Below are 17,483 nucleotides of genomic sequence, written 5' to 3'. Positions count from 1 at the left end.
AAGAACACAAAAAATACAGATACAAAGGGGTACATGCACCCCAATGTTCATAGCAGCATTACCAACAGTAGCCAAACTATGGAGAGAGCCCAAATATCCATCAACTGATGAATAAAGAGATGGTATACAAATACAATGGAATATTACTCAGTGATCATAAAGAATGAAATCTTGCCATTCATAACGACATGCCATTCATAACAACATTATGTTAAGTAAAATAAATCAGAGAAAGCCAAAGACCATATGATTTCACTCCTATGGGGAATTTGAGAAACAAAACAAATGGACATATGGGAAGAGGGAAGAAAAAGAGGAGAGAGGGAAACAAACCACAAAAAATAAAAGAGAACAAACTGAGGGTTGATAGAGTGAGGTAGGTGGGTGGGAGATGGGCTAGATGGGTAACGGGTATGAAGGAAGGCACTTGTGATGAGCACTGGGTGTTATATGTAAGTGATGAATCACTGAATTCTACCCCTGAAACCAATATTGCACTCTATGTTAACTAAAATAAAATAAAAAAAAAAGTATCTAGGTTCTTTCTACTTTAAAGAATCTGATAATAAACTTTTATTTTGGAAGTGTGGGTTCAGGAAAGACACAATGATTTCCACTTAGGGAATCAATCCTTAAATAAAAAGTACAAATTTACTCCCTCTCCTCCCCCCAACAGACAGATTTAAAAAAAAAAAAATCACAAATGGGGCGCCTGGGTGGCTCAGTCAGTAGGGTCATGATCTCATGGTCTGTGAGTTCCAGCCCCGTGTCAGGCTCTGTGCTGACAGCTCAGGGCCTGGAGCCTGCTTAGGATTCTCTCTCTCTCTCTCTCTCTCTCTCTCTCTCTCTCTCTGCCCCTTCCCTGATCATGCTCTGTCTCTCTCTGTCTCAAAAATAAATAAAAACATTAAAAAAAAATTTTTTTTAAATCACAAATGAATGTGAAAGTTTGAGTTATTAACAGCTTACATTAAAAAAACTAAATGTTGGGGCGCCTGGGTGGCTCAGTCGGCTAAGCGTCTGACCTCAGCTCAGGTCATGATCTCGCAGTCCGTGAGTTCGAGCCCCGCGTCGGGCTCTGTGCTGACAGCTCAGAGCCTGGAGCCTGTTTCGGATTCTGTGTCTCCCTCTCTCTCTGACCCTCCCCTGTTCATGCTCTGCCTGTGTCTCAAAAATAAATAAACGTTAAAAAAAAAAAATTAAAAAAAAAAAACAAAACTAAATGTTTTGGAGCGCCTGGGTGGCTCAGTCCGTTAAGCATCCGACTTCAGCTCAGGTTGTGGTCTCACAGTCCGTGAGTTCGAGCCCCACATCGGGCTCTGAGCCGACAGCTCAGAGCCTGGAGCAGGCTTCAATTCTGTGTCTCCCTCTCTCTCTGCTGCTGCCCCACTTGTGCTCACTCTGTCTCTTACTAATAAACATTAAAACAAAATTTCAAAAAAATAAATGTTTATTATATATGTATATATATATTTTAATGATTTCCCATTTTGACTGTTTTGATTAAATGAATAGGTATCACCTCCAACTTGCATTGGATAAGAAGTTTCTGTTACTGTAAATTCAGCAAATAATAATTAGAAATCATTTTTTAAAATTTAAGTATCCATATTAGAAATATTCCAGATAAAATGGTTAACATACTTTCCCTTCCTCCTTCAATAAGACTCTGTCTTTTTTCCTAATACTCAGAATCATCTAAAAAAATCAATTAGGTATTTCCTATGTATTAGTTTTGTAACTGTAGTACAAGTGATGTCCGCATTAAATGAACTAGACTTTGTCCCTGTGCTTAATGGAAGCAATAAGACTTCTTTCAGTTTTCCTCATCTCTCTCTTATTAGAAATCTTACCACTTGTGACCTGCTTGCTACCTGAATGCTTACTTAAGATTAATCTTTTTAAGGGTGCCTGGCTGGCTCAGTCTGAAGAGCATGTGACTCTTGATCTTGGAGTTGTGAGTTTGAGTCCCACATAGGGTATAGAGATTACTTAAAAAAATAAAAAAACTTAAAAAAATTAATTGTCTTTTCAAAACCTTGGCCTAAATAAATGACTTTTTCCCTTGCATGCCTACTCATTCTGTATTTTTAGCAAAAGTCACCCTTATGTTGTTCACTCACAAACTTCTCAATTAAGTATGAGTAAAGCAGATTTAATACTCAGAATTTAAATGTATTTAATAAATGATTTTATGTGTAGTAAAGATGCAGGTTATTATTTTTAGGATACTATACTTATTTCACAATTACAGCCTTATTATTAAAATATCACATTAAACTTGAAAACCCACTGCCAATTGTTAATTTATTGATGATCTAGAGTTTGTGGTAATTATAGCATGATTAGAAGTTTACATCTGCTACAGCAAAAAAGGATTTGTAAAAATCAAGACTAAAAGTATTACTTAAACCTTGAAAATATCTGCCTTCATTTTGTTTTGTTTTTTGTGTGTGTGGAAGGTGCTGGACTATATACAAATCTGCTGAATGGAAGTAATCAAATCACCTAATTCTACATACAATTCAGAATTTTTTTTGGCAAATTGCTGCTAAGCTTATTATTAAGCTACCTTAAAGGTGTTAACTAATCTCCAGTTGAACAAGTTCATCAACTTCAGGCTTATAAATTTCCTACTTAAAAAAAAAAAAAAATTAAGCAAGTTCACTAACTATTCTCCCTGATATGTATCCAAATACCACTAGTATATATGAATTGGTCATTTTGAATATTAAAACGTATCATAAGGATAACTAAAAATATATTGAAAAATTGAAACTATTCAACATAAAATATATTTAGACTGGGATAATATAAACTCTAAAACTAAATAATATAAATGTGTAAAAGCTTGAATTTAGATGCTCAGTTAAATTTTGATCCTACAAGGTTTTACATGTTGAAATTCATTACTAAGAAAAGATGACTTCTCTCTCTCTCTTTTCCCTCAATTACATCTTCCACAATGCCAGTAGAGATCCTTTTCTAAAGCCTAAACCTGACTAAATCTAATCATGTCCCTCTCCTCCTTTCAAAAAACTTAACGAAAAAAAAAAAACCCTCACTAATGTCCCATCACCTGCAAGATTCTTCATCACTTGCTAGCCTGATCTTCCAATATTATTTGCTAGCACTGTGCTTTCCCATTTTGCCCACGTGAACATATTTCAATTAATTCTTCAAAAATCTGCTAAGATTTCAACTTGTTTAATCACTAATATTTATTGACTATGACTATATTACCAGTATTTTTTTAATGTTTATTCATTTTTGAGAGAGAGAGAGAGAGACAGACAGACAGACAGAACATGTGTGGGAGAGGAGCAGAGAGAGCACAGAATCTGAAGCGGGCTCCAGGCTCTGAGCTGTCAGCACAGCCCCGATGCAGGGCTCGAACCCACAGACTGTGAGAACATGACCGGAGCCGAAGTCAGATGCTCAACCAACTGAGCCACCCAGGCACCCCAACTATATTACCAATTTTAAGGTCTAGGGCTATGTGTTATAAATATGTAACTTTTAGATGATAAAATGCAGCCCTTGCCTTCAGAGTAGAACAATATGGTGACTTTTTCCCTAAAATATTACCCATCTCACAGTTACCTTCTTCAGAGCTACCTCTTTACATTAAATCTAATTTTTCTGATGCATTTATCATCCTCTACTGTAATTATTTACAAGACTGTTTAAGTTCGAATTATTTTCAGTGATAATGAATGAGATGAAAACCATCTCAGAATACGTGTGTGTCTGACTTCAGAGTAGGTTTGTTTCCTGGCCAAAGCCTACTATAAATCTAAGATGTTCAACGTCTTGTCTGTTCTACTGGTTCTTGGCAAAACTTCTGAGACCTTCGAGAAAAGCAATGTATTCCTGGTGCTCCCCAGGCAGTGCTGAGCTCCACCAACTCACCTGCAAAAGTGTTATCCACCCCTCCGGCTGCCACAAAATCCATCAGGTAGTTATATAAGGCCCAGCCCAAGGAATTGGTGTTGAGTGTGTAATTTGTGTTCTTCCATGCAGATTCGCCAATGGACTGAAAGCTCACCTCACTGATGGAGAAAATGTCGCTCTCGTCCTCCTCTTCTTGCCCAACCTCATCTTCTGGATAGTGACAGTCCAGGAATAGGGCCTTCTTACCAGCATTCTTTTAACTTCAACCATGAAATTAGGAGTGGACAATTCAGGTTCCTGTTCTTCAACCTTCTCCCTCAGGGAAGGATCCTCCTCCCCATCAGATGTTGGCAGGATGCTATTGTTAATGTTGAAAGTGACAGTGATCTTTTCTTCAGCTACTTTCCACATTAATTTGACTTCTGTCCCATTCACTTCCAGCTCCTAACCTCCAGACATCTTGGGGAGGGACTTAATGCTTCTGTATCTTTTTTCTCCTTAATTTCATCATCCAGGGATACAACAAAAGCTTTGTCTTCCTGGTTGTGCAGCATGCGGCAGCTGCAGCCACAGGGCCCTCGAGAGCTCAGGAGGCCCTGCTGATCCAGCCCATCTGCAGGTGAGGGGGCCTCAAGTGCCCCATACAAGGCCAGGCATGGCTGCAGCAGAGCCCAAGGCAGAGGGGCTGGGCTGGTCACAGAAGCCCCCCCCCCCAAAAAAAAAGCCGGGAACGCTAGGGAGCCCAGATCATGAGGCACTCAGTACAGCAGAGGCAACATCGGGGCCATAGACACGTGTGGGCACAAAGGATGACCCAAGTGGAAGATCCCAGCCCATGCCCCACTATAAATACCCTATTTCAAACTTTTTCATTATCATAGTATTTGTTATAGTGATCTGTGATCAGTGATCTTTGATGTTATGATTATAATTGTTTTGAGGTGCCATGAACCATGCCCATACAAGATGATGAACTTAATAAATGTTGGAGGTGTTCTGATTGCTCCACTGATGGACAGATCTCCTGTCTCCTTCTCTCAACTTGGGCCTATTCCCCAAGACACAACAATATAGAAATTAGACCATTTAATAACCTTACAATGGCGTCTAAGTGTTAAAGGTAAAGGAATGTCTCCTACTTTAAATTGAAAGCAAAAATGATTACGCTTAATGATGAAGGCATGTTGAAAGCTGAGGCAGGTCAAAAATTAGGGCTCTTGTGCCAAACAGCCAAGTTGTAAATGTAGAGGAAAAGTTCTTGAAGGAAATTAAAACTGCTACACTAAAGAACACACGAATGATAAGAAGTGAAACCACATTATTGTTGATATGGAGAAAGTTTTAGTGATTTAGACAGAAGATCAAACCAGTCAAAAAATCCCTTTAAGCCAAAGCCTAATCCAGTGCAAGGCACTAACTCTTCAATTGTATAAAGACTGAGAGAGGAAAGGAGGTCGCAGAAGAAATGCTGGAAGCTAGCAGAGGTTGGCTCATGAGATTTAAGGAAAGAAGCCATCTTCATAACGTAAAAGCATCAGGTGAAGCAGCAAGTGCTGATGTAGAAGCTGCAGCAAGTTATCCAGAAGATCTAGCTAAGAGAATTAAAGAAGATGCCTACACTAAACAACATATTTTTCAATGTAGACAAATAGCGTTCAATTGGAAGATGTCATCTAGGACTTTCACAGCTAGAGAGGAGAAGTCAATATCTGGCTTCAAACCTTGAAAGGACAGATTGACTCTTGTTAGGGACTAACACAGCTGGTGACTTGAAGTTGAAGCCAATACTGATTTGCCATTCCCAAACTCCTAGGCCCTTAAGAATTACGCTACATCTACTCTGCCTATGCTCTATAAATGAAACAATAAAGCCTGGATGATAGCACATCTGTTTAAAACATTGTGTACTGAATTAAGCCCACTGTTGAGAACTATTGCTCAAAAAAAAGATTCCTTTCAAAGTATTACTGCTCATTGACCATGCACCTGGTCACTACAGAGCTCTCATGCTGCTGTCATGCTTGCTAATACAATATCCATTCTGTAGCCAATGGATCAAGGAGTAATTCTGACATTCAAGTCTTACTATTTTTTTTAATGTTTATTTCTTCTGAGAGGGAGAGAAACAGCGTGAGTGTGCAAGCAGGGGAAGGACAGAGAGAGAAGGAGAGAGAAAGAATCCCAAGCTCACAGCATAGAGCCCAACTCAGGGCTCCATCCCACGAACCATGAGATCATGACCTGAGCTGAGTTGCTCGGGGTGCCTGGGTGGCTCAATCAGTTAAGTTAATCCCTGCTTAGGATTCTCTCTGCCCCTCCACTGCTTGCTCACATTCTCTCTCTCTCTCTCTCTCTCTCTCTCTCTCTCTCAAAATTAATAAACATTTAAAAAACATAAATAAATCGCTTACCTTCGAGAAGAAAAAAGGGTCAGACGCTCAACTGACTGAGCCACCCAGGCACCCCGACATTTTACATTTTAAAAGTTGATTTTAGGGGGACCTGTGTGGTTCAGTCAATTAAGCATCAGACTTCGGCTCAGGTCATGATCTCACGGCTCATGAGTTTAAGCCCCACGTGGGGCTCTGTGCTGACAGCTCAGAGCCTGGAGCCTACTTTAGATTCTGTGTCTCCTTCTCTCTCTGCCCCTCTGCCTCTCATGCTCTCTCTCTCTCTCAAAAATAAGTAAACATTAAAAAATTAAATTAAAATAAAAGCTTATTTTAAAACATTTATTTCTTGACATGATAAGTAACAGTCTTAACTACATCTAATAATATTTTCAATACCTTCTCAGAATTTAAGATCTATATTTTTCAGGGTTCACTTAAATAGTATGTGTGAAAATATATTGACCACAGTAGGCTTATATCACATAATATCAAATCTCATTCCCTAGAAAACATGTGTTATTGTAATACCTATGAATGAAAAGCACATTATAAACATCTAAAGATACAGCAGCACAGAATAGATAGTAGTCTAACCATTCACAAGAATGAAAAGCTCTTTTCCAAGCTGTTAGAAAGGCTCTTTCTCAATAGCTTTTTAGGCAAATGAACAAGTCTGAAGCAAATGAGAATTAAGTTTTCAGGTTATTTTTCCTCCTAGTCAACCGACCTTACACTGCATATCTTTAAAACAGGAGTTGTAAATTAAACACAACTACAGGTAAAGAATTAGACTCCTCATTAATTTCAGTTGATGGCTGCTTTGCCAACTTTCCTAGTCCACTTCTGTTTCTATGGTAACAAAGGTAGACTCAAGAAGCGGAAGCAAATATTTTAAGTTAACAGTTATGTGGGGAGAGTCAAGTACTGAATGGCATATACAGTAATTTAATTTTAAGAAATAATCTAAACTATGAAAAGGAAGAAGGGAATCACAGTTCATTTAATCTAAAAGCAACTCAAAAGGAGGAGTCTGCCAGTCCAGTATTTTTTCCTTGATTATCTTCACAGAAAAATATTTTCATTTTAATTTAACTTCTCTAAAAAATCTGGTCCCACTCCCACTATGGGTGGCCAAAAAAACAAAACCCTAAACTCACCAAGTGTCCAGATTTACTTTCTAGCACAAAACTCATACTACTAGCATGAAGGCTTTAAAATATGATAGCGTATTTTGTGATCTTAACTAGGACTCCATTTTAGACTGTGATTTTCTTTGAAACAGCTGATTCTAATATGACCTTTTATGACCTTTTATTTTTAAGCAAAGCAACTATATTTAAGAATGAAAACAAACCTATTAATACTGGTATGAATCTTTCATATATATGCATATAATGAAATACATATTTATCTGGAATACGAATTTCTCTAGCAGAGTTTCTAAATATTTCTGGGATCATCTTAAGTTTGAGTATCTAAAATCCTGAATTAGTTAAATCCTTTCAACTGTTTATTCTTTTCTAAGTTGCTTTAAGTTCAAATTTTTCTTTTTCCTCTCTCAAAACATTTTCACTCCAAAGAGTCTATATTTCTGTCTCTGTCTCTGTCTCTCTCTCATTACTCTGGGGGAAGCAAAAAGCCATGTCAGAAGGAGCACTATGGAAATGACCATGTGGCAAAGAACTGAGGCCGCCTGCCAAAAGCCAACAAGGAACTGTCAATAAAAATGTGAGCTTGGCATCCAATTCTCCAGCACCAGTAGAGCTTTGAGGTAACTGCTGTCCCAGCTGGAAGCCTGATAGCTACCTCAAAAGAGATGCTGAGTTAAAACAACCTAAGTCAATCCCAGTTTCCTGAGCCACAGAAATTAAAATACAAAGATTAGTGGAAAAAACAGGTTGGAAAATGATACATACAGAATAATGATATGTAAGGTTTTCAAACATGCCATATAATGCTATTAAACATGAGTATTTTGCTAAATTTGATAATCAATAGGATATTATTCATCTTTTTATTTCCTCCCACCCCAACTCTGTGAGTTCCTTGCCTACAGCAAATACTTTTAATAAGTAAAGGACAAAGTAAAGCATTAAGATGTAATGCAGTTTGGCCAAAATTCATACCTAATGGGCTTGCTCTTACTGCTAAGGGAAACAAACTTTAAGCCCCTACCTCTATGAGAGAACTAAATAATAAAAAGTAAATGTTCATTTATAAAATACATCAACTGCTAACCTGTAAACATCAGAAAACAAAGTATGTCCAAAATCTACATTTTGACCACTATTTTCCAGAGTCAACATAAAAACTTTGGCCAAATGTTTTCATCTTTATCTACAGACAATTTGGAATGTACCTCTGTTTAGTTCTATGCATCCAAATATTACCTCTCTATTAAGAATGTTCCTATTGAACAAAAACAGACACTCAGATCAATGGAACAGAATAGAGAATGCAGAAATGGACCCACAAACGTATGGCCAACTAATCTTTGACAAAGCAGGAAAGAATATCCAATGGAATAAAGACAGTCTCTTCAGCAAATGGTGCTGGGAAAACTGGATAGTGACATGCAGAAAAATGATTCTGGACCACTTTCTTACCCCATACACAAATATAAACTCAAAATGGATGAAAGACCTCAATGTAAGACAGGAAGCTATCAGAATCCTTGAGGAGAAAGCAGGCAAAACCTCTTTGATCTTGGCCGTAGCAACTTCTTGCTCAACACATCTCCAGAGGCAAGGGAAACAAAGCAAAAATGAACTATTGGGACCTCATCAAAATAAAAAGCTTATGCACAGTGAAGGAAACAATCAGCAAAACTAAAAGGCAACCAATGGAATGGGAGAATATATTTGCAAATGACAGATCAGATAAAGGGTTAGTATACAAAATCTATAAAGAATTATCAAACTCGACACCCAAAAAACAAATAATCCAGTGAAGAAATGGGTAAAAGACATGAATAGGCACTTCTCCAAAGAAGAAAACCAGATGGCCAACTGACACATGAAAAAATGGTCAACATCACTCATCATTGGGGAAATACAAGTCAAAACCACAATGAGATACCACCTCACACCTGTCAGAAAGGCTAACATTAACAACTCAGGGAACAACAGATGTTGGCGAAGATGCGAAGAAAGAGGATCTCTTGTGCATTGTTGGCGGGAATGCAAGCTGGTGCAGCCACTCTGGAAAACAGTATGGAGGTTCCTCAAAAAATTAAAAATAGAACTACCCTATGAACACAGCAATTGCACTACTAGGTATTTATCCAAGGGATTACAGGTGTGCTGTTTCAAAGGGACACATGCACCACCATGTTTATAGCAGCATTATCAACAATATCCAAAGTATGGAAAGAACCCATATGTCCATCAATGGATGAATGGATAAAGAAGATGTGGTGTATATATATATATATGTATGTATATATATATATATATATATATATATATATATGGTATATATATATACGTGGTATATATATATGTGTGTATATATATATATACACACACACACACACACACACATATATATATATATATATATATATATATATATATATATACACAATGGAGTATTACTTGACAACCAAAAAGAATGAAATCTTGTTATTTGCAACTACGTGGATGGAACTAGAGGGTACTATGCTAAGCGAAATTAGAGAAAGACAAATATCATATGACTTCACTCATATGAGGATTTTAAGACACAGAACAGATGAACACAAGGGAAGGGAAGCAAAAATAATATAAAAACTGGGAGGAGGATGAAACATAAGAGACTCTTAAATATGGAGAACAAACAGAGGGTTACTGGAGGGGTTCTGGGAGGGGGGATGGGCTAAATGAGTACAGGGGATTAAGGAATCTACCCCTGATATCATTGTTGTACTATATGCTAACTAACTTGGGTGTACATTTAAAAAAATAAATTAAATTAAATTAAAAGAAAAAAAGAAACAAAGAAGGTCAAATATGGAAGCATGGAAAACATAAAAATTATATTTTTATTCAAGTAACACATGCATATTGTGGAAAAGTCAAAAGGTGTAGTTAATCACAAAATAAGCTCACTACCAATAAGCACATTTTCACATTTTGCTGCATGTCATTCTAGGCTTTTTATGTATCATCTATACATAAATATATAACATTTGAAAATAGGCAGATTCAAAAGTGCCATCAAATTTTAGGATTAGTAGAAATTGCATTCTGTTGACAAGAGGTTTGTTTTCACCATGTACAGCAATGCCCTTTAAATTTGGGAACTTCTGTATCATTCAGATGTGTACTTTTGCAGTTGTAAAAAGTATCAGATTCTAAAAAAAAAAAAAAAAAAAAAAAAAGAATGTTCCTAAGAGAAAAAATTGTATAAGACTTTTTAGCAAAAGCAAAAAAGGGTTACAGATGGCCTATCCAGGACATCATAATAAATTATCAGTGCCTTTCTTTTTTTCTGGGGGGGGGGGGTGGGGTGGGGTGGGGTGGTAAAATATACATAACATTTACCATTGTAACCATTTTAAAATGTACATTTAAGCATTTCAAATTTAAAATTAGGTACATTCACAATGTTGTGTAACCATTACCACCACCCATTTTCAGGCCTTTTACCATCTGTAAAATTTCCAGAGAATAAAGAAATTAAACTTGTAATCTTTTATTTACTTAAAAAAATTTTTTTTAATGTTCATTGTATTTTTGAGAGAGAGAGAGAGAGAGAGAGAGAGAAACAGAGCACAAGCAGGCGAGGAGCAGAGAGAGAGAGAAGGATATACAGAATCTGTAACAGGCTCCAGGTTCCAAGCTGTCAGCACACAGTAGGGCTTGAAATCACGAACTGTGAGATGTTGACTGGAGCCAAAGTCGGCACTTAACCAACTGAGCCATCCAGGTGCCCCAAATCTCAGGACCACAAAGTGCCACAAAGTCAGGACGTTTTAAGACCCCAGTTTGTATAATTAAGGCAAATATTTGGCAAATTAGACTAATTTAATAAATTTGGTTTTTAAAAGAAGTTATGGTGTTAACCAAACAAGCTAACATTAATCCCATACAATGTTTATAATTTTGAAAAATATAAACTCCTATGTTCAACTAAATTGAATCATTATTCTGGCAAATTTTTATTTCAACAGTAACTATGCTTTGTAGCTTGGCAGCTTTAAGGTAATTTTTAATATAATTTATTGTCAAATTGGTTTCCATACAACACCCAGTGCTCATCCCACAAGTGCCCTCCTCATTGACAATCACCCACTTTCCCCTCTCCCCCAACTCCCATCAACCTTCAGTTTGTTCTCTGTATTTAAGAGTCTCTTATGGTTTGCCTCCTTCCCTCTCTGTAACTTTTTTTTTCCCTCCTTTCCCTCCTCATGGTTTTCTGTTAAGTTTCTCAAGATCCACATATGAGTGAAAACATATGATATCTGCCTTTCTCTGACTGCCTTATTTCACTTAGCATAATACCCTCCAGTTCCATCCATGTTGCTACAAATGGCCAGATTTCATTCTTTCTCATTGACAAGTAGTATTCCATTGTATATATAAACCACAACTTCTTTATCCATTCATCAGTTGAGGTACATTTAGGCTCTGTCCATAATTTGGCTATTGTTGAAAGTGCTGCTATAAACATTGGGGTACATGTGCCCCTAAGCATCAGCACTCCTATATCCCTAGGGTAAATTCCTAGTAGTGTTATTGCTGGGTCATAGGGTAGTTCTATTTTTAGATTTTTGAGGAACCTCCACACTATTTTCCAGAGTGGCTGTACCAGTTTGCATTCCCATGAAGGTAATTTTCAAGATCTTTAGGTAATCAAAAAACCTCGGAGTGGTATTAAATTGAGTTGATTATGTATGCCCAGGTGACTCAGTTGGTTAAGTGTCTGATTTTGGCTCAGGTCATGATCTCATGGTTAGTGGATTTGAGTCCCGTGTTGGGCTCTGTATGGGTGCAGAGCCTCCTAGGGATTCTCACTCTCTCCTCTCTCTGCCCCTCCGCAGCTCAAAATCTCTCTCTTTCAAGATAACTTAAAAAAATTTTTGAGTTGATTAAATGATTATTAGATACATAATTTCTAAAGTAAAATACTGAAACGTCAATTACTAAGCATAGTTGTATGCTTATATGCTTTTGCTTCTTTTAAAAAAAATTTTTTTTAATGTTTATTTCTTTTTGAGAGAGAGATACACAGAGTGTGAGCAGGGGAAGGGTAGAGAGAGAGATAGACACAGAAACCAAAGCAGGCTCCAGGCTCTGAGCTGTTAGCACAAAGCCCAATACGGGGCTTGAACTCACAGACCGTGAGATCACGACCTGAGCCGAAGTCGGAGGCTTAACTGACTGAGCCACCCAGGCACCCCTACATATTTTTGCTTCTTATTTTAATATTGATAAGCTATTGTTTTGAGTCATGTTAATGAAACTGTTCATTTTTGCCACTTTGAGGTGTAAAACAGATGAATGTGTGGCTGTAAAAAGTTGTGTTGCACATGCTCATGAGCTCTGCCTAGTCTGCTAAAATGCTGGTGCACGGCAGACAGGTCTCAATTATTCACCCCTAACTTTTCACTGTGAAACAGAAATCACTTAGTTTGACTAAAAGGTACAGTCAATAATGAGTAGTTGAGACTACATTAGGAGTAACAGTGACAGAGAAGTACAAATGGGTATGTGCATTTATTTCTCAAAAAAAAAAAAAAAAAAGGAGGGATTCTCGGGTTTTTCGGTCTCCTGGTCCTTTTCTACTCGTAGAACTTATTGAAGACTTCAAAGAACTTTTATTTTATGTTGAATATAGCTATTGAAATGTACCATATTGGAAATTAAAAATGAGAAATAATTTTAAATATTTATTGACATATTTGAAAACAGCAATGATGAATGCTTTGTATATTAACATAAATAACATCTTAGTATTGTTATGAAGACAGTTTTGAGCTCATAGATCCCCTTAAAGAGAACCACTGACCTGTAGTAAAGTGTCCATTTATTTGAGAATATGAAAGACAATAAATAAAGGATCTAAATTGGAAAGTGAACCTTATTGGTTTTGATCGATAATAGCCAACTCAGAACAACAGATATGAAAGGTTTTAAATTTTAGTAAATTACATTCAATGTTGATGGACTTGCCTCCTTGGGGTAATTATTAATATCTTCATCTTCATATGAAAGGCTATTTTACACCTTCTATATCAGAAATGCTATGTTTTACCAGAATAATTTTCTGTGCATTATTTGACTTTATTAAGTCCTTGATTATATAAAGAAAAATTTAAAAAATAAAGATTCCTCCTCACTTATGAATCAGCAAAAGTATTATCTTCTATGTTTATTTCTTTAACTTTTTTTAAAGTTTAAAGTTTATTTCTTTTGGGGGAGGCGGGGAGAGACAGAGGGAAAGAGGTAGACTCCCAAGCAGGCTCTGCACTGTCAGTGCAGAACTCAACGCAGGGCCCAAACCCATGAACTGTGAGATCGTGACCTGAGCCAAAACCAAGACCCAGATAATTAACTGACTGAACCACCCAGGCACCCTTTCTATGTTTATTTTTACTGCTACTTTGATTAAATAGATAACCAAATACTGTTTCTCAGGCATCCAGGTATCCTTTTTGAAGGATGATCATAATAATCTTAAAGATTTTTCTTGATTACCCCCAAAAGACTGGTCTTACTATGAGGTATGGCTGATTATTTTCATAGGAGCAGGCAAGAATGTTAACCAGCCTCTTTGAGTTTGTTTTTGCATGTCTTAGTAAAGTCTATACACTTATTGTCCAACTACTATCGCTACCAAATAAACTCAAGGAGGCTGAACCAGACTTGTGGGGAAATCAAGAAAAATCTTTAAGATTATTATGATCATCCTTCAAAAATCTTAGCAAAACCATTCCTTCTAAACAATTCAAATAGAAATATGATTCCCTAGTAAACAGAAACATATGATTATCTGTAAAAATTAAGAATACACAAATTAAAATTATTCCCATTAAAAATACAGTAAGGAGAGCCTCGATGGTTCATTCAGTTGAGCGTCCAACTCTTGATTTCAGCTCAGGTCATGATCCCAGGGTCATGGGATCAGGCCCCACATTGGGCTCCACTCTCAGCATGCATCCTGCTTAAGATTCTCCAACTCTCTCTCTCTCTCTGTCTCTCTCTCTCGCTCTCGCTCTGCCCCTCTCCCATGCTCATGCACATTCTCTCTCTCTCTCTCTCAAAATAAAAAATATTGGATAAAAGAATACAATAAAAAATAGGTGCCTGGAGGCGCCTGGGTAGCTCAGTTGGTTAAGCGTCCAACTCTTGGTTTCAGCTCGAGTACTGATCTTGTGGTTCTTGAGTTGGAGACCTGTGTCAGATTCTGTGCTGGCCAGCGTGGAGCCTGCTTGAGATTCTATGTCTCCCTCTCTCTCTGTTTTCCCCTGCTCACAATCTCAATGTCTCTCTCTCTCTTTCAAAAATAAATAAGTATTAAAAAAAAAAAAAAAAGGAGCCTGGCTGGCTCAGTGCGAAAAGCATACAACTCTTGTTCTCAGGGTTGTGAGTTTGAGCCCCACACTGAGTATAGAGATTAGTAAAAAAAAAAAATAAACTTCCACTAAATTTTTTTTAACATGTATTCATTTTTTGAGAGACAGAGAGAGAGCACAAGCAGGGGAGGGGCAGAGAGAGAGGGAGACACAGAATCCGAAGCAGGCTCCAGGCTCTGAGCTGTCAGCACAGAGCCCGACACAACTCAAACTCATGAACCCCGAGATCATGACCTAAGCTGAAGTCACTTAACTGACTGCGCCACCCAGCAACCCCCCCGACAAAAAATAAACTTTTAAAAAAAGAATAAAAAAAATTATCAAAGTCCAGTGCAAGGAGCATAAAATAGTACATTTTCTCCTGAGGAGCATTTCATGAATATGTGAAAGAGAGTTTTAAAATCTGAATAAAATTGCACTCATTCACATAATCCCTCCCAAAAATCTACCCAAAAGGACTAAAACCAGTACAAAAAATGCCATCATCAAAGAAGTACGGGAAAATACCAACACTATAAGAAGACTCTGAATCTATACACATATGCCCCAAGAATAAAAGGTGGAGATTTTAGGAAATAAGAATATTCTGAAATGTCCCAACCCATAACTTGTAGAATCAAAGTTTAGGGATACGGAAGGCCTGTAAGAGAAGTGGGAATCGCAGAGTTTGACACTCAGGTTCACATTGCAGAAAGACATCAAGGGCTACCTTTTGGCCTCATGGTTTTAATTTTCCTCAACCTGTGATTAGGTTTGAAAAGGAAACAGCTTTAAAGTGATGATGAAATCTGACTAAGCAGATACAAGTGCTAACTCGCCACACAAACCTCATAATCCACAGTACTACAGGGTAGCCATTATCCCCGTGCTGATATTCCCCATCCACAGGTATGCCAGGCTCTCCCTGAAGCAGGGGAACTGTTAAAATCAAAGGTTGACTCTCAAACATAGGATCACAGGTATACCCACAACACAGATCTCAAGAGGTTCAGCAAAAAAGCTCTAGGAGAAAACTATATATCTTGTTGCCAGTTCATCTTGTTGCTTATCCGAAATGTTAAAAAACATCAACATCTAAACCTCTATCTACCCCAATTATAAAATGAAAAACAAACTTAAAAAACACTAAGGTAAACAGAGAAAGCCATCAAGAATTACCAAATTGCCCATGCATTTAAATAAATTTCAACTTCCTTCCTGAATTTTTTAAAAGTCTTAATAAAATAAAAATAGATGAATACTTGCTTAGCATGATTTTCAAGAACATATGTAACAAACCAAAAGTATCACAGACAATGATGAGGTATTTGAAGCATTTCAAAATTCAGAAAAAGAAAATAAGGGTGTGCTCAGTGTTAACACTGATACTAGTCAACTTCATTTTATTCTTTACACAGAAAAACAAAGTTATAAATATTAGAAGTGTGGCAGCAAAACTATTTGCATAAGATATGATTACATATCTGGAAAACCTTGAGAATCAACTGAAAAATTATTAGAAACAATAGGAAAACTGAGTAATTCAGGGGCATCTAGGTGGCTGTGTCAGTTAAGCATCTGACTCTTGATTCTGGCTCCAGTTATGAACTTACAGCTATGAGATCAAGTCCTGTGACAGGCTCCATGCCCAGCATGGATTTGCTCTCCCTCTCCCCCTGTCCCTCATGCATGCTCTCGCTCCCTCTCAAAAAAGAAAGACAGAAAGAAAGAAAGAAAGAAAGAAAGAAAGAAAGAAAGAAAGAAAGAAAGAAAGAAAGAAGGAAGAGAAGGAAGGGAGGAAGGAAGGGAGGAAGGAAGGGAGGAAGGATGGAAGGATGGAAGGAAGGAAGGAAGGAAAAAAAAAAGAGAAAGTTGAGTAATTCAATCAATAGCCAGTAGGAATTACTCTACAATAGTCTGGGGAAAACTGAATAGTCTTGTGGGAAAAAAAAATAAAGCTCGGAGTTCACACCTTATTTTCACTTAAATAGATTCCATCTACAATAAACATTCTGGTGTAAAGCAAAACAAACCTTGAAGCTACACATAAAAAGGAATGAAACATTGGTCTTCTAAATACCTATACTTCTTCCTGTCCTGAAAACAACAATCTTGGGGGGAAAATTCTACAATAAATTTCAGAAAAGAAAGGAAGAAGAAGGAAAGGAAAAAGAGAAGAAAGGAGAAAGAAAAAACTAACCTAGCAGAATGTGCTAGGGCTTGCTCATAGAAGTTCACAAGAGTCAACTGTTAAAATTTTCAGGAATTTTGCAGTTGTTAAACACAGTCATTATTAAAAATTAAATTATATAAACTTACCATTCAATAAATTATTTTGAAAATAAGGTAGGGGTGCCTGGGTGGCTCAGTTGTTTGAGCGTCCGACTTCAGCTCAGGTCATGATCTCACAGCTCGTGAGTTTGAGCCCCGTGTCAGGCTCTGTGCTGACAGCTCAGAACCTGGAGCCTGCTTCGGATTCTGTGTCTCCCTCTCTCTCTGCCCCTAACCCACTCGCATTCTGTCTCTGTCTCTCTCAAAAAATAAATAAACATTAAAAACTTTTTTTAATAAAAATAAGGTAATAAGCACTCAAAACTTATCACTTCCTAATTATCTTACCACATTTTATTAATCTCTATGCTGTTGAGGTTATTTACACC

At 37.2% G+C, this 17,483-nt stretch overlaps 1 protein-coding gene and 1 pseudogene across 2 annotated transcripts in view; both read right to left on the bottom strand.

Moving 5' to 3' along the window:
• BAZ2B (bromodomain adjacent to zinc finger domain 2B) overlaps window positions 1-17,483 on the bottom strand; it is a 321,736-nt gene that overhangs the window by 288,049 nt on the left and 16,204 nt on the right. The window lies entirely within an intron of this gene.
• On the bottom strand, window positions 1,151-9,659 carry LOC131491579 (complement component 1 Q subcomponent-binding protein, mitochondrial-like; annotated as a pseudogene).

The sequence above is a fragment of the Neofelis nebulosa genome, chromosome 2 (genome assembly GCF_028018385.1).
Source record: "Neofelis nebulosa isolate mNeoNeb1 chromosome 2, mNeoNeb1.pri, whole genome shotgun sequence".
NCBI lineage: Eukaryota > Metazoa > Chordata > Mammalia > Carnivora > Felidae > Neofelis > Neofelis nebulosa.
The sequence above is the reverse complement of the archived record's forward strand: the minus strand, read 5'-3'. Positions and strand labels throughout refer to the sequence as shown.